The sequence below is a fragment of the Piliocolobus tephrosceles genome, chromosome 13, assembly GCF_002776525.5.
Source record: "Piliocolobus tephrosceles isolate RC106 chromosome 13, ASM277652v3, whole genome shotgun sequence".
In the NCBI taxonomy this organism is placed as follows: domain Eukaryota; kingdom Metazoa; phylum Chordata; class Mammalia; order Primates; family Cercopithecidae; genus Piliocolobus; species Piliocolobus tephrosceles.
Window position 1 is genome coordinate 44,850,806 of NC_045446.1, and position 23,509 is coordinate 44,874,314.

Sequence of the window (23,509 nt, forward strand, 5' to 3'; positions counted from 1 at the left end):
CTCGAAGGCAACTTTGTATCTTTCATAGACACTGCACTATGCCTGAAACATAGTAGGTCTTTGATAAATATTTGTGAGTGGATGAAGAAGATAACATCTATTACTTATTTAGGGCCCATTAAATAGCAAGCTAACACCATGCTGTTTTATTTATGTTATTAATCCTCAAAATATTTCTATGAAGTTATAGATATTTGGAGTCTTATATAAAAGACAACAAATCCAGACTTGGAAAATAATTTGGTAAATGGCTCAGAAGCATAGTAATGGACACAGGATTTGACCCAGCTCTGTCTAATCCCATAGCTGTTGTTCTTTCAGCTCAGTTGCTCTAGAAGAAAAGAAGTATCCTCTGAATAGTACACTGAATACCTCAATCCAGAAAGTGCCAAATTTTGGACTCTGTGGAGGCCCACCTGGAAACGGAGCTGATATAGGGAAAATTTCTGGGCAGTGGGGCTTTCTCTTGGCTTCAGGATCTTTCTGAACCCTAGCATATATGTATCAAGACTTGAACTAAGACTCAGGTATCTATAGAGAGGAGAACAAAAGAAGGAGTAGACAGAGTGAGACTGGGAATCTATCAAAGACTGATGGAGGCTAAGGGTGCTCTTCCTCAAATCTGTGCTACTCAAACGTGGTCATCACTACCCCATTCTGGGTGTTAGGTACCCACCCAAATATTATGAGCTTTGGACTTATAAGCTCCAGTGCTTCTTCTATCTCAGGCAGTCTATATGTGACTTGGAGATGAAATACAAAAGCATATATGAAACACAGAGAGAGGAATTATTGCCAGATTCACTCATTGTAGATTATCTCTAAAACCAAAGTGAGCATAGCATAGTTTACACTTTTGGTGGCATGTTGTGTCTGAATCCTAGCTCTTAATTATGCCAGCTGTGAACCCTGGGTGAATTTCATTCTCTCTCTGAATCTCAGCTTGCCCACCTATGAGATAGGAATAATTCAGCCAGTGGTTTTCCAGTGTAGTATGGAATTAGGAGTAGTTGTACTTGCTGGAAGTTTGTTAGACATGCAAAACTTTAGGCCCTACCCAGACCTGTTGAATCAGACATTCTGGGGATACAGTCTAGTATTCTATGTTTTAACAGGCCCTTCAGGTGATTATGATACATGATGAAGTTTGAGAACCACTCAATTAGGCCAGTGGCTTTCAAACCTTTCAGCACAACTCATATTAAGAAATTTATTTGTCGGCTGGGCGCGGTGGCTCACACCTATAATCCCAGCACTTCAGGAGGTCATGGCGGGTGGATCACCTGAGGTCAGGAGTTCCAGACCAGCCTGGCCAACATGGTGAAACTGCGTCTCTACTAAAAATACAAAAATATTACCCAGCCATGAAGGCGGGTGCCTGTGATCTCAGCTACTCGGGAGGCTGAGGCAGGAGAATTGCTGGAACCTGGGAGGCGGAGGTTGCAGTGAGCAGAGATTGTGCCACTGCACTCCAGCATAGTCTAGTTTCCACACACACACATATCAGTTCATAATGGAGATATAAGGTTCATAAAACATTCTTCTTTCTTCTCGAAATACTCTCTGATACTTGCTACTCCATTTTGTTCCGTGTAATTTTGTCCTATTTCATTTTTAAAATGACCCATTACGTTGATTTCATGACCCACTAATGGATCTCAAGCTATGACTGGAAAAGAAACATGATCTAAACAGTCCCTTCCAAGTTGAGCTGATCAGAAGAGATGTTTGTAAAATACCTGGCCTACTGGCTGTTGCATACCAGGTTCTCAATTAATGGTAGCTATCACCATCATCATCCTTATTAACAAATTACACAGTGGGTAGAAACTTATTAAGCATTTTAAGTGAAATGAAACTCATGTTAATGCCTGAAACCACATAAAAAGCACAAGTCCCAAACCTCATCTTTCACATGTGCTTATGCATAAACCCAAGTTCATTTTTTCCTAGGAAATCCCTCCGAAAGTTATAATTACTCTGATTCTTGGCAATAAAATAATCGTAGCACTATAAAAACCCCTGTGGAGGAGTGTTGGCAATAGACCAGGGAGAGGGGAGGCGGGGTCTGAAGTGATCATTCTGTGGGGGCTGAGAAGGGAATCTCCATGGTGCACTGAGCTCCAGCGGGTAAATTTCAACTTTCCCGTGGCATTTACTCAGCACTGCAGTTGCCAACAAAACAGATCTCCACTAAGGGGACCATATGGCCACAAAAGAGCCAAATGGGAAGGTGCTGGTTACAAATTACAATTGCAGCACCTGAACTCTGTAGACGGAAGCTGCTGCAGTGCTAATAGTCCCCTCCTGGAAAATCAGACCTGAGTTTAATTCTAAGGACCTGGAAGTATGAATCCCACCAGAAGCAGGCTCTATGTTTCAACTCCCTCTATTGCATGTAGAAGGGGATGAGTGTACAGGACCCCACCCAGCAGGCAAAGGAAAACCTCTACCCCAGGGCTGTCAGATGAGATCTTTACTTATCTAGGAAGTTCGTCCTGGATTCCCTCCAACCCAACGGAATTTTTTAAAAAATACTTTAAGTTCTAGGGTACATGTGCACAACATGCAGGTTTGTTGCATATGTACACACTTGGCATGTTGTTGTGCTGCACCCATGAATTCGTCATTTACATTAGGTATATCTCCTAATGCTATCCCTCCCCCCTCCCCCACCCCACAACATGCCCCGGTGTGTGATGTTCTCCACCCTGTGTTCAAGTGTTCTCATTGTTCAATACCCACCTATGAGTGAGAACAGGCGGTGTTTGGTTTTCTGTCCTTGAGATAGTTTGCTCACCCAGGAAGCATGAGGGAGGAAGCTACCAAAGGAATTTTTTAAATGACGAAGTCTAATAACTACTATTTGGGGGTCACCCACTATGTGCCAGGTAGGCAACATGCTGAGTATTTTATTTGTTAGGTAAAGTGGGATTGTAAAGGAAATTTTTCAAATGTGAAAAGAGACTCAGAGAGGTCAATTAAGTTGTCCAAAATCACAGAACTGGTAAATAAGGAAGCTGGATTTGACCCAGATCTCTGACTTCAAAGCCCAATCCCACATTCTCTCTAAGTCAGCACCTACTTCCTCAAACTTTTCAGTGGAATCAGGTCCCTGGATCACAAGAAGAGAAAGGAAAAAGGGAAGAAACTAGTATTTGTTGAATATTGACTATGTGTGAAACACCATGCTAAGTGTTCTAAAGAAACTTTCTAAATCACACTATTCCTTTCAGATTATTATCCCATTTCCCACATGAGAAAACTGAGGCAAAGAAAGGTTAAGTATCTTGCCCAGAGTTACACAATTAAAAAGTGGCAGAGCAAGGATTTTAATCCAAATCTTTCCAAGTCTAAACGTCTTGCTTTATCCACTGCACCATGCTGTTAAGAATCTTGGAAGGGCATCTTCTCCCCAATTCCAATCCACCCTAACTGTTCCTGCAGTATTAAACATCCTAAGACACAACTCAGGCTATAGCATTTTCTTGCTCAAAAACATTTTATGGCTCCCAAGGCCTAGAGAAAAGCCTAAATTCCTTACCCTGGCTTCTGAGTCTGATTCCAGAAGGCTTTTCCAGTATTTATACCCAACGCATCTTTTCCAGCACAAGTAGACACCCCCTATATCCTCCTGGCTCAAACTCTCCTCCACACAACCATCGTAGCTTTCTCTCTAGAATACTGGTTGATTATTCCACTCCATTCATTGAACATCTTAGATGGCTCTATGGAGACATCTGTCCTACTTGCTGCCATCCTTTAGCTCTTCTCTTGGTAATAGAGATGACTGTCCTCCACTCAGTCTACCTTGGAGTCAGTTCATGACCAGGCCTTGCCGATCAGATGACTACCTTCCCCAGGCCACAGTGAGTGTGTTAGGTATAAGGAAATAACCTGAGTGAAGCCTGTTCAATCCACTCAGAGCTAATACCAGGACTCTGGCTCAGGCAGAAGCTTTCTCTGTTCTGGGAGACTTAAGATTTTGAGCATAAAAGTGTTGGCAGCCACTTTGTCACCACTTTGCCACCACTATCTAACAATGCAGTTCACAGAGAGGAAAGACGCAAAAAGACAAGGTCTTAAAAGCATAGTGTGTTGCCCCTGGACCTAGCCTGGCCTGAAAAGAGAGCTACTCCTGGTCAATTCAATGACACAAGCTAATGCATTTCTTTATGTATAAGCCCATATAGATTGGGCTTTCTATGACTTACAACTGGAAATTTCCTTATAACCAGAAGTTACAACTGATGTAGCTTTTCCATGCCTTTAGCATCTTCTAGGCCTGAGCAACAAGGACCCCAGCCCACCTTCCCATGCCTCTCTCCTTTTACTCCCCCCAGCCCCAAGCACCACATCACCACCTGTGCTCACACACACTCAAGACCCTGCCATGGCTCATGCTGTCTCTGCAACAATAGCCTGCACAGTCTCACAGGTAGTTGGTGGCAGATTAGGATTTGAATTCACACTCATCCATCTCAGCATTTGACCTCAACCACCATGAAGGACTGCCTCAGAGAGGTAGGAGGTGTGACTAGAAAGGTGGTATTAGGGACCAAGGGGCATCCCATGCTAGGACAGGAGTCTGAGCATTATTCTTCACATGTGTAGAGAACTGGTTAAAAATATGGGCTCAGGAGCAAGGCTTTTTGGGTTCAAATAACTGACTCCACCTCTCACTAGCTCCAGGACTTGGAGTCTTCACCTCTCTGTGCCTCAGTTTCCTTTTCTATATAAAGCAGTCATCATGAGGACTAAATAAGTTAACAAAGATGAAGCACTTAGACAAGTGCCTGACACATAGTAGGTGCAATCTAAATCTTAACTATTATCACAATTCATTTGTAGGAGACAGAGAGCCATGGAATGTTCCTGGGCAATTTCCCAAGGCATGTGCATGGCTAGACTTTATCATATTTCACATGAATGTGTGGCTTAGACACAGGAAGGCTTTGGTGAATCCTTCTGTGTGCAAGTAAAGGATCCCCCACCTAATCTTCCCTCTCCATTAGACCAGACATCTGTGGGAAGGGGCTCTGGGAACAGCAACGGCTGGCTAGTCACCCCGCACAAGCACTGCCTACTCCCTGCTACAGTGTGGCTGTCACTGGGCTGACCTCTCATCCTCTTGCTTCAGGAGGATGGCAGCTATGGGCATCAGGCCCAAAGAAGTCTTCAGGACCTCCTCCGCCAGTGAGACTGCCATTTCTCAGATGCTGTTGTCTGTCTGGGCTTGCAGACTGGTGAAAGCAGGATGCCTGGCACATAGGGGCCATGCCTGCTGTCAAATCGTCATGGGAGGGGGACAAGATGGGGATTGTGAGGCCATAAGAAAGGCAAGGAATGACAATTGGGCCTGGAAGGGAGGACTCCCTACCATCTTTCTTCTCTAACTCCTTGTGCCCTATTCCGTGCGTGCCCCAGCAACCCACTCCTGTGCCTCATTCTCTTCAATTCTTTATAATTATTTCTTGGGGGTAAAACATGAGTTTGCAACTGGTCTGCAAGACCCTTCAGGGTGGGGGCTTGGTCACATACATCTATGTTCTCCCCTCCTCCCAGGACGGTGGTGCCCCAAAACTTGTTACAAAATCTCTCCTTTTCTCTGCTTTGCTGGTGACACTCCAGGCTGGCATCTCCTGCAGGGATGACAGGTCTTCCTGTTCCTCCCCTCTCCCACTCCCTACAATTCACCCTTCACTTCATGTGGCAGCCCAAGTGACCTTTTAGAAAATGCAAATCAGAGGGTATAATTCCTGCTTAACTCTCTCAAATGGCTTCTCATCCTAATTAAAATTCAACCTAAACTCCTTACTATGGTCAGTAAGGCCCTCCAGGGTCTGGCTTTGCCCCTCCTCCATCCCTCTTCCCAGCCCTGACCACTGTTCTCTTTCTCATCCTCCCTAGATTGGATCCTGCCTCACAGCATCTGCACTTGCTGTCTCCTCTGCATGACATGCAGGTCCCAAGGTCTTCATACAACTGGCTCCTTCTTGCCTACAAGCTACCTTGCTAGAGACGTGTTCCCTGACCACCCAATGTGAATTAGCCAAGTACATCAACCCTGCATTTCCTCCCGTATTACTCTATTTTGATTTCTTCACAGTATTTATCATTACTTCCTTACAATGACATTGCTGCTGTTTTCTTCCTTTTAAATTTTGCTGTTGTTTTTCTTCTCCATTTAGAGTATAAACTCTATGAGAGTAGAGATGTTGTCTGTCTCATTTATCGCTGTATCTCTGAACCTTGAGCAGGGTCTAGTAATTAATGAAAACTCAATAAGTATTTAAAAATAAATGAAAAGACCTAATAGGTTAACTACTCCCACCCTGCCTTGACCATGTTTTACAGAACAGCTGAGTCCTAAGAGGTGGAAAGCAAAGGGCATGTCCAAGTATGTCACCACACGACTTCTAGTCTGAAGGGATCTGGGTTCATCTCCTGTTTGCCTCCCTCACATCAGCCTGTTAAGCAGATGACAGCATCTGTCCAGGAGAATCTAGTCCTGGGAAGGAGCAATCCAGCCATAACAGGAAACTGCACCAAGGGGAGAGCGAGAATGGGGTAGAGAGCATGAGCTCTGGGGTCAGACGACATGGGTTCGAATCCCACCTCTAACACTTTTACCTGGGAGCTCAGACATGTTATTTACTTGTTCTCCAAGCCTCCAAAAAGTTAAGCTTCAGTGACTTGGGGTTGACTTGATGATGCTGGGGTCAGTAGCATCTGCAAAGGGAAAGCAGTCCACCGGGCCTTGCAGAGTTGGGGACCAAAGCCAGCTGTAAACAGCTGCCTCTATGCTGGTCAAGAAAGAAAGCAGGTATTGGGAGGAGCTGTGAGAACACAGCCTCTCTGTGGCTTCTATTTAAGGGGGATGAACATTTTCTTCAGGCCCATCACCCTTTATCTGTGAAGTAGGGATAATAATAGCTACTCTGCAAGGTTGTTTCACACAATAGACATTACTTATTACTAGTCACTATTTCATGAGGGAGTTTGAGGAGTCAACGAAACAGTGACTGTGCATCTGTCATGGCACCTGCCCATAGTCAGTGTCCTTTAGATGGCTGCTTCAAGATTACATGAGGGAATATCCTAGGAACACCGGGTATATCACAAGTACCCTTTAAATGCATGCTCTTTTACTTTCCTCTTTCCATTGGTAAAAGCAGGGGCTTCTGGTTATGTTTTTCAGAGCTAGGTCCTCACCTGTCTTGGCGGAGCTGGTAGGAGCAATCCAGGTTGCTTGGATGACATCGTTATACCTCCTTGGTGCTCAAACCCTGAAGAACAGAAGCAGCTAGTGCTGCCTGGCTTGGCCTCCTTCCCTCCCCCTCTGCAGGGCTGGCTCCACCATGAATATGCACGGTCAGGCTTTAGCCACAGCTGGGGAGGAAGGATGCCTCTGCCTTCTATAGGTCAAACACCATGGCAACCGGGCAGGCCCCCAAATATCCACAGCCTTTTGATGCAGTAGGTTCTGGTGTGTTGCTCAAGAGCCATTTCTGGGACTGTTTCACCAGCACAGACATTACCCTGGAATTCTACTGATGATTTTTCTTAAATAGCACAGATGTAAACGTACAAAGGAGGGAGGAATTATCATAGTTTTGAAGAGCATGAGTTATGAGTTCTGATTCTAGCTCCTACACTACAATTCCTAGCTCTGGGATCCTGAGAATTTACTTACCTCTTGTCATGTAAAATGGAATAATAATAGCGCCTATTCATAGAGATGCTGTGGTTATATTCAATTATTCATTCAACAAATATTCATCGAGGCCCCAAGTGCCAGGCATTATATCTAGTAGTTATTCTTGCCTTGTAGAAATTACAGCCGAATGGAATGGGAGAGAGATACCAACAATTATGCACAATTCATTCAATTTCATATGTAGCAAATACTATGAATGGAATTTACAGGGTACTATGAGAGCATATAATGGCCTAAAATGTGATGATTCTGTCAGTAAATATCTACTGAGCACCTACTGTATACTACTTGTGGTTCTAGGTGCCACAGATATGGTAAACAGCCTCTAAGCTGGTCTCCAACCTTCCATTATATACTCCACCCCATCACTTTTCCACATAGCAGCTATAAACATTTTTGTAAATAAATATTACATTATATTACCCAAGTGCTGAAACTCTTTTGGTGCCTTCCAGTTGCACTTACAACCTAATCTCGCTATGGCAGTTACCTGACCCAGCCTGGCCCTACCAAGACCTATGTAGTTCCCTGGGTCTTTTAAGTCACTCTGCCTCTTGCTCAAGCCCAGTGGTTCTCCAGCTCTCAGGTACATCTGAATTACCTGGAAGGCTTGCTGTCCACCCCCTACCCCCAGAGTCTGCGACTCAGTAAATCTGGGGTGGGGCCTGAGAATTTGCATTTCTAACCTGTTCTCAGGTGATGCTGAAGCCACTGGCCCAGAGACCCACAGTGAGAACCACTGTTTTAGCCACAGGACCTTCTTTTCGCTCCCTGAAGACACTAAGGTTTGTCTTATCTTAGGACCTTTTTATATGCTGTTCTCTCTTTCTGAAAGGTTCTCCCACCTCCCAACCTTCTCCTGGCTAGCTCCTTCTCAGATCAATTGCCCTTTCCTTAGAAATATTATCTTTAGCCATTGACCTCCTTTACTTTCAGTTACGTGTCCCGTTAATTCATGGTTACAGTCTCTGGTCTGTTCCATCACTAGCCTGGCCCACCTTCCTGGAGGCTCCGTGACAGAAGGACTGGGTCTGTCTTGCCTCCCAGCTCAGCACAGTGCTGGCAAATAGTTAGCAGTCAATAAAAATGCTCAGAATGAGCAAACTTGCAAACACACAGGATCCCTGCCCTCAGGGATCTTCCAGTCCGGGACACTTCATCTAAAGCCCCAGGCCCAGCACACAGTAAATGTCAATTAACATTAACCTCCAATGCTCAGGGTAATGGGTCTGAAGAAAACATCCATCCTCCTTCAATAGAAGCCATAGAGAGGCTGTGTCCTCTTAGCTCCCCTTGGGGACTTACTTTTTCAGCCAGCATTGAGGCAGCTATTTGCAGCTGACTGTGGCCCCCAACCCTATGAGGTCAGGCAGACTGCTTTCCCTCTGCAGACACCACAGGCCCCAGTATCATCAAAACAACCCTGAGCTGCTGAAACCTAACCATTTAGAGACACAGTCCTTCTTCCAGCTTCCCCGTGCTCCAACTTGGGACCTGCAGTCTGACCCAGCCTTCATCTCTCAGTGCTCTGAATCACAATGCCTCCAGGGACAGGACGTGTTCACTTTAAGCCGCAGACTCAGAGTCCGGTAACCCTTGTTTCACTGGAGCCAGCATATCTCCATGAGCAGAATCTACGTCCAAGGCGGTGGCAGCGGATGGAGTCCAAAATTGCCCAAGAAGGCTATTCACAGGCAAAAATGGATGGGCAATTAATAAGGAAAAATGATCGTAATGGCCTCCCCTAACATAAAGGCATTCAATTAAGGCACAATAGTGACAGGAAGGCCAATGGATGGCTCCGGATGGCCTCTCTCCTCCTTTTTCTAAAGGGCTGACTCTGGCCTTGAGCGGGAGACAAAACCTAACAGAGTCATTTAAAAGGATAAAGGATTTATCAGTGAAGGGTTTAGATTCATGGGTGGAAGGATTTCGGAAGGAGGAGAGAGCTGTGGGGGCCCTGAGTATTGTGCAGAGAGACCTGGCCTCCGCTCCAAGGCCAGGTTAGACTGCTCTCCAAACCCCTGCAGGTTCAGGAGCAGATGGGGTGGTTTGGGCAAGGCCACATAGATGACATACATTTCAGGCTGATCCAGGCAGCCCATGGGGGCTCCAGAAGGTGTCTAGGGAAGAAATTCACATTCCAAAAACTGTTAGCATAGTCAGGGATCCCTTAAATACATTTCTAACATCAGTTTAAGGTTAAAGATTAATTTCCCTGAATTGATCTAAATCTTGCTGCCCGGTAGCACTTTGTCGGGGTCCCAAAAACAGCCCTTCTTAAGGACATGCATCCTTTCTTGGTACCTCCAATCCTGAAAGGCTTTCTCCTTCCTTGGGCCCCATATCTTGCCCAGTATTTTGCTTTGCCTCATTTGTACTCAACTGGGATCCACTCGTTTCTTTTGAACACCTGTGATGAGCCAGGCACAGTGTTAAGCACTGGGGATCTAGAGGGCACAAAAAACACATGGTGTCTGCTGTCTAAATTGAGACAGAAACTCAGAGCAGTGGACAATTGAATATGAGCAATGTTGTGTAGCGATCCCAGTTATGATCCCAGTCTTTGGAGTCAGAGTGCCTGGGTTCAAACCCTAACTCACATTTACCAGCCATGTGACTTTGAGTTCATGTGATCCTGATGGGATTACTTAACTTCTCTGAGCCTCAATTTCAACATCTGTGAAATGGGGATATAGCAAAGGTTTGTCGTGGATTGCATTAATACACGTAAAAAGCTTTTACATAAAGTAACCACTATTTGTTAGCTATCTTATTGTTATTATCAGAGTAGAAATACAGAGGGTCCCTGACTTACAATGGCTTGATTATATGATTGTACAAAAGCAATAAACATTCACTAGAAACAGTACTTTGAGTACCCATACATTGTTTTTCACTTTGAATACAGTATTCAAAAAAATTGCATGAGATATTCACACCTTATAATAAAATAGGCTTTGTGTTAGATAATTTTGCCCAAATGTAGGCTAATGTAAGTGTTCTGAGCACATTTAAAGTAGGCAAGGCTAAGCTATGATATTCAGCAGCTTAGGTGTATTAATGTATTTTTTACTTAGGATGTTTTCAACTTGCAATGGGTTTGTTGGGATGTAACCCAACTGTAAATCAAGGAGCATCTGACAGGACTGTGGAAGAGAGAGGAGCATTTCTCACCCAGGCAGTGGGCTATGGAGGAGAATGGGGAGTGACTAGACAAGGAACCTGTCTTAGAGGTCTTTTTGGAAGACGGAGAGGGCATGGAGCCTTTCAATTTGGTCATTTGTTTATGGTCATCTTCCCAATCTGTCAGCTATGTCATTATCTTCCTCATTCATCTCCATATGTCAGGACCCAGCCGGATACCTGGCACATGGCAGTTGTTCCGTAACTATTTGATTCTTAAATTAATTTTTAAAAAGCAATCTCTTAAATTTGCCTTTAGTTCAACTGATTTCGGGAGGGTTATCCCCTTAGGTGAAAAGACTGGAAAGGAAATGAGGAAGAAGAAATATTAATCTTTACACACACACACACACACACACACACACACACTTTTTTTAACCTAATAGAACTGACCAGGTGTTGCATAGTCACAGGGTAATGATGTGAACCACGTAGTGAGGATGAAACAACTGATACCATAGTTTTGAGGATACCTCATGGTAAAGACACGTTTCTTGTTGATCCTCTTCAATGCCTCCTGTCTCACTTAGGATAAAGACACCCACCTTTGGTCTGGCCTACAAGACCCTGCTGATCTGTACTTGCCCACCTCAGCAGCTGCTGTTGCTCTGTCACTCTCTAGACTCCAGCTAGCTTCTTCTATTTCCAGGTCCTTACATTTGCTTAACACCTTTTGCCTCAGGGCCTTTGCATAAGCTGTGAGGCTGTTCCTTCTTCTAGAACGCTCCCTCTTCCCTTATTTCCTGCTAGGAAACTCAGGCTTTTGTTCAGTCCCAGCTGAAACATCCTCAGGACAGGCAGGCCTTTCAAATCTCCAGTCCAGGTCTCATGTGACTTGTCCTCCTAGCATCCTACACTTCTCATTTGCAATACCCAAGTCACCTGTCATTATTTCAGTATTTGCAAACTTGGTTTTTAAAATCTCTCTCTCCAGCTTTAGACAGTAAGCTCCACTGCTGTTTTTTTAGAGCCCAGCACAGAGCTGAATAATAGTAGGTCCTCGGTAAATATCTGTTGGAGGGAAGAAAAGGATACAGGGAAGGAAGGAGAGAGAATGTGTACCATTTGGGGAGAGGTATAGATGGACAATGAATATATTACAGTGCGATCTGCTTTGTTTTCTGTGGTGTGACGAATTCTGTTCTGCTTGGGGGATATAAGTAAATCTCTAAGAATATCTAGGAGTCATGAAAGAAGAGAATGAGGGAGGGGCAGAGAAATAAGAGGAGGTGGAGACAATACGCAGCAGGCTTGGGACTTGGTTTTAGAACAAGAGGGAGATGGAGGGATGCAGATATGAACAAGGGGCAAAGCTACGTTCCTCTGTCCCGTCAGCTTCTTCCATACTATGTGACCCAAGGTGGAGTTAACCTGGGGATAGCTAAAGCTCTCTATGCCAGTATATCATGGGAGTGTAATCGGAGAAATGCCTACTGGGTGGTTATTTACTAAGTGGCCGCTCTGATCAGAAGCTTCCAAGTTGTTTCATCCTCCCTAACCGTAACTCTATACCTCATTCAGAAGTTGCTACACACCTCCACCTCACCCAGCAGACCCACATGATCACCCACCAGTTGGCACCATAATGCTCAGGCGGCTTCAATAAGGAGGCTTCAGAAACACCAAGCACAAGACTAGCATGTGTACAACCCTGTTCTGTAGGGAAGAAAATCCACGCCACTTGGTGAAAACTGTACACAGACATACCCATGCCAAACCGAACTGATTCAGCCAACCCAGCTGCTTGATTTAGTTGTGAACGACAAAGTCGGATAGGTTATGCAGGGAAATCTTGTTAATTTAAAACTCAGGAGACCAGATATTAATTCAAAAGTCAAAATGAAACTACAAATATGTGGTTTCTGATATTTTTATTAATAGGGCATTTTTGTCAGCTGGGAAATAGCAAAGGCTCTGAATTATGGGCTGTTTTGAATAAGCCGTTAATGGATTTGGAAAATTTTTTTGCCATTTATGCTACAGGTTTTAACAAATGACTTCAGGGCTTAGCACCAGTGATTTGCCTAGGCTGGTTCCGGTGAGCAAAGGATAGACCTAGCCATTTTCCTGCTACCAAATGGTTTTCATCCAGCACTCCACGGCTTAAGGAGCTGGTCTTCAGACACTGACAAAAAGAAAAATGAGAGGGGAAGGGAATAGGTGGCCCTGCAGGTTGGAATGCTGCTGATTTTAAGTGACCTGTCACCACTGAGGAGTCAAATCATACACTGTGCAGGGAAATTAGGTGCTGAGCCACTCCCCATGTGCTCAGGAGGGAGATTTTAAAAATCCATGTATACCCATGTGGCTGCTCACCCCTGCAGCTCCGCTGTATAGTGGTACATGGATTTCCTAATTCCTTGTTCAGGCTGTCACTGCTGTCCCAGAAGGTCTTTTCCCCCGTCCCACACACTCAGGCAGTTCATTTTTTAAAATGAGGTCCCAGTGGTGAATTGAAAATAACACAATTTTCAGATCAGCATCCCTTCCTGTCAAGTCTTTCCCTAGAAAAGTGAAATGCTCTTTGTTGCCCTTTGCTATGGATGTCTGGTTAGTTCTCACCATAACCGAATGAAGCCACAGATCTTCAGGGTGGAGGGCAGAGCACCAGAGAAATTTGCAGAAGGAAGGGCCGGGGGCATCACCGGAGTCCACAGTCGTTTTTTTTTAGCACAGCCATTGACTTGCTCTGGGCCAGGCACTGCGGACATAGAAGGTGCTGTCATGGCCCTCAAGGGACACACAGCCTGGTGAGGGAGGCAGACATGGAAACAGACTATAATAATTAGGGAGTTACAAAAGCACCCCACCCCATACCCCTACCCCTAGACTGCACAACACACACACACCCTGAATTCTTCCTTTGCTCTCAGTCAGGCGCAAGGTGGGGACCAGCCCTGGGAGGTGGCGGTCCCTGCCTGAGGAGGTATGGGCAGGCTTAGCATAGAAGTACTTTCCCTGAGCACAGCAGCCCTCCCTGTGGAGTTAGTACCAATGCATTCTGCATTCTGCCTGTGGCTGTTCCTTCTTAGCTCCCACATATCTCTCTCTCTTTCTTTTCTTTTCTTTCTTTTCTTCTTTCCTTCTTTCTCTCTCTCTCTCTTTCCTTCCTTCCTTCCTTCTTTCCTTCCTTCCTTCCTTCCTTCCTTCCTTCCTTCCTTCCTTGCTTGCTTGACGGCGTCTTGCTCTGTCGCCCAGGCTGGAGTGCAGTGGCAGGATCTCGGCTCACTGCTAACTCTGCTTCCCAGGCTTAGCTCCCACATTTCAAACCAGGCCTCCACATTCATCAGAAACTTCTCTTGAGGAGTGTTTCAAGAGCCCTCTACATCACTTATATCACTGTGGACAAGGCCACACTTGTCTTTCCTCAGCTCAGAGCCCAGCTGGGTCAGGCTCCCCAAACTGAAGGCCAGGTTCGTGATGGCTGAACAGACCCAGGAGCTGCGGCTGGAAGGGAGGGAGTGTGGAGAACCAAAAATAATCGCTCAATTTCAGGGCTTGCTCAAGGCTAAGTGAATTTAATAATCCATAGATCATGCTATACAAATTGCATTTCACAGTTTAAAAAAAAAATAGTCTCACACTGTGTAGAATCCTGGGTGGTTTATTTTACGAATAAATAACTACACTCTAAACAGCTCTATTTCCTTAGCAATCACTCTTAGAGAGCAGATTGACTTTCTGGCTCTCCTCTCTCCCTCCTTCACAGACCATAACTTCATTGCCAAAGAGTCTTTATTTGTAAAACTAATCACTGTGTGAACAAAAGACAAAATGGATGGCATTTACTGAGTGCTAACTATATGTTAGGCAATATCCAGTATGCCCTACATATATTATTGCATTCAGTGCTCATAATATGAAGTAAGGAATGTAATCCCATTTTACAGATGAAGAAACTGAGAATCAGAGAGGTTAGAGAACTTACTCAAGTTCACATAATGAATACTTATAGCCCAGACCTCGTAAAACAAAATGTCTGACAAAATAGCAAATGGTCTCCCATGAAGAATCACGTGACAGGATCCCAGGATAGGAGGAACTTGGGATTGGGAGGAGCCAGACCTCCCAGGATGTCCTGGTCATCGACCAATTCTGATGTTGCTTCTGAGAATAATGCTTATATTCCAATCCATGCAATGAGACAGCCAAGCCTGCTGAGAGCGCTGAGGTAACACTCAGGTTTGAAACCTCGGCTGGTTTGAAAGTTGGGAGCTGAGAAGTAACAGCCACAGGCAGAATGCATTGACACCAACCCCACGGGGAGGGCTGCTGTGCTCAGGGAAAGCACTTCTATACTGAGCCTGCCTACCCGCACCTCCTCAGGCAGGGACTACCACCTCCCGGGGCTGGCCCCCACCTTGTGTCTGACTGAGGGCGAATGAAGAATTCAGGGGGAGTGTGATCGGAGGTGGGGTAGAGGCACGTGGTGGAGTGCTTTTGTAGCTGCCCAATTATAGTCTGTTTCCATGTCTGCCTCCCCCACCAGGCTGTGTGCCCCTTGAGGGCAGGGCTGAGCCATGACAGCACCCTTCTTCCTTTAACTATTTGTGGTGGGCAACAGCTCAAGCTAAACCAGGGTGCATGTTTGGTCAGAGGAGAGGGAGGAAGGTGGGAGGGTCTGGATTTGTGTGTTCTGAGCAGCTCATCGGGGGCTGGGGGTGAGCATGGAGGTGGGGGTCCCTGTGCCTCATCCCTCATATCTCACTGCAAGAATCCAGCGGAAGGACCCGCTGACTGAACGTCAAGGCTAAGGAAGACAGAAGCAGCACTTCTCCACAAGCAGCATGTCTTACAAGTCAACCCAGTTCTACCTAGTCCAGAAAGGGACCTTCTGTGACTTATTCTGTTGGTAAGTGAAAGAGATACGGTCTCTGTCCATGAGGCAGGCTTACATTCTAAGTCAGGAGTGCTTGATATTTACCCCACCTACTTCATAGTGTTATGAGAATCCAGGGTAATAACTATAGCAGCTAACTGAATGCTAGACCGTGAGCTAAGGGCTTTAAATGCATCGTCTCGCCTTCCCCCAAACCTCTGTGAACCGGGAATTACTATCCCCACTTCACACAGCGGGAAGCTGAGGTTAAGCACATTTGTCCTGGTGGCTCAGCTGGGAAGTGGTAGAGCTGGAATCAAACCAGCTCCACCAAATCCCAGAGCCCAGGCTCTGAACCTTCACCCCACACAACCGGTTCAGATGAGGGTGAGTGGAAATGCTTTGGAAACCACAAAGCAAGGTGCAAATGCCAGTGATTATTTGGGTTCATAGGACAGACTGATGGAGAATCTATCTTGAAAAGAACCAAGCCCACTCAATTTCAGAGATGCCTGAAGTAATCTAGAAGAGACTGGCAGTATCATGTTTCCAACTAGTTTTGTTCATTTGGAAAAGGATTCAGGTTAGGAATAGAAAACAGATAAACAACTTTTACCACAGGCCTCTGAGCAACAGTGGCTCTCAGTATCCCAAGTCATGAGTGGGGCAAAGTCTTCTTGATTCTGGGGAGGGGATACACAGAACTCCCTTTTGGTCCAGCAGGCAGCACAGTAACCTCACTTCCTCGTGCTATGTTCTTTTTCCTCACTATTGTTTCCTCTCCTTGGAGAGAAGTGGAATCACAGGTGCCTGGAGGAGTTTCATGGCACTGGAGAGACAAGGCTGACGCTGGCTCCCCTTTCACTGCTCCCAGGCTACATCAGCATCTCTTCCACACAGCTGTTTGGGGGTCATGGGACCTCCAGTCTGTAATGGGATGGTCATATTCAAAAGGACAATGACCTTTACAATAACCTGGTTCTCCCTCCCCACCAGGCTCTGGATCCCACATTTGAGGCGCCCCGAGCAGTTCAGCGGTTCAGCTGTTTGCATTAATGATGACGCTGGTGGCAGGCAGGCAGGCACACTGTCTGAGATGCAGTCCTCACTCTTGTTATCGAATCCCCTAAAGCAATTGTTAACCCCCTGCTATCACCTGGCAGGCTAGAAGCAGCTCATTAAGAGGCAGAAAACTCCCCAATATGTCCAAAAACTCCATTCTCTGGAGAGCTGCCCATTGAAGCAGATAAACCTCGAGTGTGTCAACTTTCATTTAAACCCAAACAACCCCTGACCTTGTTCTCTGCGCTGGCTGGGCCTTGGTTAATGTCACAGAACATACACTAAAAAGAACTGGGAGGGAAGGAAGAAAGGATGCAAAATTAGTATTTAAATTGTTCCTCTCCAATCCTTAAAAACGTGGAGGCATCTAGGAGCCCATAGCTATGATTCTCTGGTGGTGGGAGGGAGGAGTTTCCTAGCCAAGAGAACTAAGATCCCTGATCCTGTGCTTCAAATGAGGCTACTTGGTTCCACTTTCATTACCTTAGTCTGGGAAAGTGAAGGAGGTGAATAGAGAGCTAGATAATCAAGCCATTGTTTCCCTCGTGTTGCTTCCTGAAGAAATTCTACAGATGAGACTGAGCAAACTAAGATCTGGAAAAAGTCTTGAAGATGCATAGCGTGATAAGGCAGAATGACTTGGGCTTTGTACCACAAAGGCATTGTGGACACAAGGACATATGACATAGCTAAGAAGTTGAGTCTACAACAGAGAATGGGCAAGTGACTTAATCTCTCTTTCTGCCTCAGTATCTCTCACCTGCACTATGGGGATAATTACATCACCTACCTTGTAAATTATTGGAAAGATTAAATGATATAGTTGCTCTATTTAAATCCTAATACGGTACCTGGCACATGTGACTTCCCTCCATCTCCCTTTCTGTCTTATCTAAAAAAAGTCGGAGGCCCAGAGACAATGAAGAGGGCTGCCAAAAGCCACAGAGCTAGATCCAGCTAGTGGAAATGGGCAAGTATCAGTCTCGTAACACTTTCTGCTTTTTTGCAGCTACATCTTGACATTCTGCTGAATTTTCCTTGGCAAATGGATGTGGCTTGAGAGACCAGAGTCCCTACCCAGTTAAAATTAAAATCTCGGCTCCAAAATTTACTATGTGAATATGGGAAAATTCCATCAAGTACTTTGTATCAGCTTCCTTATCTATAAAGTGGGGATCATAGCAACTTCCTAAGGTGTGTGATGAGGATTAAACAAGTTAACATGAATAAAGTGCCTAGTCCCATGCCTGGTGCCTCCCAGGAGTTCAGAGTCCCCTCCCTCACCTGCTCCTTCTTCACTGTATCTCCCACAGTGTCCAGCACAGTGCATCTACCTGCAGGATGATGTTTGTTGGCCAGTAGGACTAAAAAAACCATCTACCAGAAAAATGTAGTCTTCTGGTCACCAAATTCAAAGGGGGCCACATCTATCTTTAGGACCACATTCCTTACTTCCTCTTCCTATGTTCGACTGTCTGTTTTATACCTGTGCACCATGTTCTCAATCTTCTGCACGCCTCTCTTCAACCCCAGGACCAGACCACAGTCCACCTCCCATGCACTCAGTGCCTGATTCTCCATTGATAAATAATGATGGTGGTGATGATGATGATGGAGATGATGGCAGTGATAGCAGAGACAGTGGTTGTGGTAGTTAACTTTTATTGAACTTTTACTCTGGGCCACACATTTTCCTATTCTTCATATAGATTTCTTTATCCAAGTCTCATAATATCCATATGACCTATTTATAAAAATGTTAAAGTAATTCGCAGGGCTAAATGATGGAGTTTGAATTCACATCTGGGCATTCTAACTCCAGAGTCTATATGGTTAACTACTAGAAAAGCCTTAAAATGACCTCTCTGAGGAGATATTATTCTATATTATATAATAATTAGTAATAATAATAATAAAGGAACAACAGCAATAACAATGTAATTATTAAGGTAGTATTAGCTGCTTTAATAGGTAAGATCCAAACTCTCGGTGGTTCAACACAAAGGCAACTCATTCCTTGTTCATACAGAGTTCAATGATAGAGTGAGGGGAGGAGCTGGTGTGCAGGGGGTGCTTGTTCTACAACCATTCAGGGATCCAGGCTGATGGTTGCTGCACAGTCTTCAGCTCATGCTTAAACCACAGCAAGAACATTTTATGAAACCATCTGGAAGAAGTATTACATCACTTCTATCCACACTGTATTTGCCAGAACTTAGTCACATGACTTTCCCTAGATGCAAGAAAGGTTGAGGAATGAAGTCCCTGGCTGGGCAGGGCTTCTGAGCAGTCACTCTGCACTGTGGAGGGGGAGCCCAAATCTTTGGAGACAGCTAGCCATTTCTACCACAAACAACAATAGCAGCAATAATAAAGATAACAATAAGGGCCGGGCGCAGTGGCTCATGCCTGTAATCCCAGCACTTTGGGAAGCCCAGGCAGGCAGATCATGAGGTCAAGAGATCAAGACCATTCTGACCAACACGGTGAAACCTCGTCTCTACTAAAAATACAAAAATTAGCCAGTCGTGGTGGCGGGTGCCTGTAGACCCAGCTACTCAGGAGGCTGAGGCAGGAGAATCACTTGAACCTGGAAGCAGAGGTTGCAGTGAGCCAAGATTGCACCGCTGCACTCCACTCCAGCCTGGCAACAGAGCAAGACTCCATCTCAAAAAAAAAAAAAAAAGATAATAATAAGAGGAGCTGTCCTTTATTGAACACTCACTATGCATCTATACCAGGCTCTGTGCTAAGTACTTGATATAATTATATCTATTTTTCTCAACTCTAAAAGATAGATATTATTATGCCTATTTTACAGAGAAGAAAACTGACATTTTAGAAGATGTGAAGAATTTGCTCAATCTCACACACATATCAAGGGGCAGATCCAAATTCCAAGCCAGATGTCTTAGTCTGGGTCTTGTAGAAAGCAGAGCTTGAGCAGGAATTAAGTGTAAACCCTGTTTGGGAAGAGCAAGCCCAGGATAGGGAGAAAGAGGAGAGAAGAAAACCCAAGTGAAGAAAGGAGCAAAAGGATGCAATGAGATGCCTTAGTGTGCTGGTCACTGCTTTACCACAAGCTGCGGGGAGATGCAGCAGGTCACCTGACAGGTGTCCTTGCTCAACATGTGGGACTTTCTGCAAAAGATCTGCAAGGACAAACTGTATCTCAGAGTGGTCTATGGCAGGGAGAGAGAGTGGGGATTCACTGCCCATCTCTTTCAAGTTTCTTCCTTCCCATTGGTCCAACTCCATGGAGAGTTGACTCTATACTTCTACATCATTGCAGGCCATTGGTGGCCACTGAGAAGGCCAGAAGCCATATCCTGCAGTGTAGCATTTCATCCAAATGTCGCAGTGGAGGAGCAACTCAGCAAGGATAAGGCCTGGGATAGAGGGCATGAAGGCCATGCTGGCCCAGGGCTTCAGCTCAGAGAGTCTAGCAAGGATGCTGCGGTAGGTGGCAGCAGGGCAAGGTGCCTGTGTCTTCAGGAAGAAGGAAGTGGTATGAGGAATATGATGCCAAAGATTCATGTCTCATTCCCAAAGCTCATGCTTTTTTTACTATGTTACCTGGCCTCCCTCTCCAGTTAGATCTCAATGTGGGCATTTCAGACACCTTGATGGGTAGGTAGGGGGACCTTTTTGGGCAGGACTGCATCTTAAATCTCATCCTAAAAGGGACCACTTTTCTCCCGATGGTGGAAGGGGCAGCTGAAATCAAAACACCAAAAACACAGGACAATCCACTTCTAAGCTGCTTTAGTCAAGGGAAGCAAGCACACACTTGAAGCTACTGGAAGGGAGAGAATGAAACTTTTTATATAGCACATTGTCAAACTTGTTGTAAAGGTTGGGACTCTAGGGCCAAGGCAGCCAAAGGGGGACTTGTTTAAGTTTACCCAGCCAGTTGGTGGCAGGGTAGGACCAGAGCCCTGGACCCTTCCTATGATGCCACCATCTCCCAACATCACTACAGGCTTCTGCAAGCCACCCGAGCCCTGCCCTCTGATCCTGGCCAGCTCTCCCACACTTGGGCTCTCCAGCAACAGCAGAGAAACGTCACCTTCTCACATTTGAGAAATGTACCTTCTTTCTAGCCATATCCACCACCAGAGCATGAGTCACTTCTCTGGGGGAAAGCCCTCCCCCGTGTTGAGTCATTTCACCTTTGCTTTTGAGTGATTCCAAACCCACAGACTTAATTATCCTTGTGTATCAGCCGCTCTTATCCCAAGAAGTCAGCAACTTGCCTGTGCCGCCAGCGAAAACCAGATAGGAGCGGGGACGGTTTGAAAGGCTCAGGCAATGAGCAGGAGAAACAGGAATGGCGGCCCAGCCTCTTGCCAGACCAGCCCCCTTTCCTCAACCATTAGGATTTCTGAGAGGGCCTCTGGGATGATGGGGAGGAGGGAGAATGCAGGTGTGAGTACATGCAGTCTCCCCTCCCCAGGGCCCTGACACTCTGAGCTCCACTCCACTTCCGCCACAGCAGTCTCTGTTTCTAAAACTGGAGATTGCTAGACCAGGAAATGGCAGGCCTGAGCCAGTGGTTCCCAGGCAGCCCTGCCCCGCCTGCCAAGCCATTAGGAGGAGGATTGAGATGATGCGGGATCAGAGCAGCCACAATTAAACCGCACGTTGCTATCTCGCAAATGGCATGAGCAATGTGATTTAACAGCTCATTATTAATGGGAAAAATGAGATAAGGACCAGGTTCGGTGTCCAGAGGAGAGCTCCCAGACCAAATTGAATATGTGCTAATGCTTGCTTTCAAGCCAGCGGCTGACAGAAGAGTAGATTCCACTCCTGCACAACTTAGCACCCCCAGCCCCTGGCTCCCTGCTGAAGCCAAGGGAGAAAATGAGCTCCAATAAATTTTCTGCTGCAACCAACATCCTCTCTTTGAGAATAACAACCACAAGAGAAGCACCATGTCTGTTGTTTCACAAAATTGGTTAAAAAATAAATAACAAGTAGCAGCCCACTTACGAGTGCCCGCCATAAGACAGGATGAAAGAGTGGGTTGTTTCGAAAAGACTAGGAAGAAATGATGTGCAATGACTTTGGTCCTCTCTCAATCAGATCTCAGTTTCATGCTCCTACCACTATCTGTACACAAGGTGTTGTCAGCCTGTTGAAGGGTGCGCGGGTGTGTTTGTGTCCCAGTGTCCTTTCTTGTACCTCTCCAATCCATTCTCCTCACAGCAGCCAGTGTGATTTGATCACATATCTCTCATGTTTAAAACATTTCAATATCTTACTAGGACTCTTAAGTCAAAGACCAAAATCTCCAACATGGCTGAGAGACCTTGCAGAGGAATCTCCTCCAAGCTCCAGACCCATCTCCAGCCATCCTCCTAGCTGATCCCCAGGGTCCAGTCACACCAGCCTTTTGTCCTGCCAAGGCCTTTGCATTGTATTCCTCCCCCTGCCTGAGACATTCTTCCCACCTCCTTTTGCCCCTTCTAAACCTAGTTAAACGTCAATATCTCAATAAAGCCTTCCTGGGCTTTCTCCTTTATGTGCCCTTCTATTATCCTGTACATCTTCTTTGTATCATGTGCCACAGTTTTAATTACACAATTATTTGTATGGTTAGTTATTTAATGCCTGTTTTCCTCATTACACTGCAAACGATGACAGCAAGGTCAAACTGCATTTTTTCTGTACTGGTTTCTAGACACTATGGAAGACTGGCCTACTTAGCGATGGGGCAGAGGTGTTTCAAGATGTTTATCCTACACAAAGAAAATAACGATAACAGTTGTTGGGGGAGGGGGTGAGGGTTAAACCAAGTCTCCATTCATCAATTCAGTTAGTCAGTCACCTAGAGTTCACCAAATGCCTAGTCGATGCCTGGAGGTGTGTAGGCTGGGCAACAGGTTCAACAGTTATCAAGACAGCCATAGCTTGGTATTCCGTGCCCATCTCTCACCCCCTTACCATACTTGACTGCACTTAACCTAACACAGTCAGTACTTTCAGCATCCTTGGTACCAAATAAATGTCCAATACAAGAGTGAATGACTAGAGTTATATAAGCCTCCCATGAGAGAACCAGCCAGGAGCATAACCTAGCCCCTCTCCTTACTCCGTTCCCAACTTCCCAGACCCACCCTCTATTCCAACCACACTGACCCCAGCAGCTTGGACAATACTAGTTGCACCCTTGTACAGGTTACAACCTTTCCCTTTGCCTAACTCCAACTCATCCTGAAGCACTTGGTTTAACCATCACTTCCTTCAGAATGCCTTCCCTGTCCTGACCATCACCACCACCACCACTCTTACTAGACCCAAGACTGACAACTTGAGACTGAGTTGGGATTCTTGCCATGGCTTCCCATAGCATCCGGTACATCCCCTGCTAATTGTCTGTCCTCCCCACTAGACAGTAGCTTCATGCAGACAGCAACCACATCTATCTGGTACACCAGCCCTTTGTCTGGCACATAGTAGGCCCCGAATGATTATTTTTTACATGAATGATCGACTAAACACTTGAGTGGCAATTGAACATAAAGAAAGAATGCTCCTATTATCTAGCTTTTAATTATATAACTTCAAATATATGGGTGTTTTGCTGAAGGTCTGAGCAAAAAGGTAAGTTACTTTAAAAAATTTCACTTGTAATTAATTTTTTAAACCAACTTGCATGTTACTCTCAATATCCCACATCATCCTTGGCTATACCTGCAGCTCTGGGTAATGAGGAC

At 45.4% G+C, this 23,509-nt stretch overlaps 1 protein-coding gene across 1 annotated transcript in view; it reads right to left on the reverse strand.

Moving 5' to 3' along the window:
* NAV2 (neuron navigator 2) overlaps positions 1-23,509 on the reverse strand; it is a 771,558-nt gene that overhangs the window by 656,366 nt on the left and 91,683 nt on the right. The gene's annotated exons all lie outside the window — the stretch shown is intronic.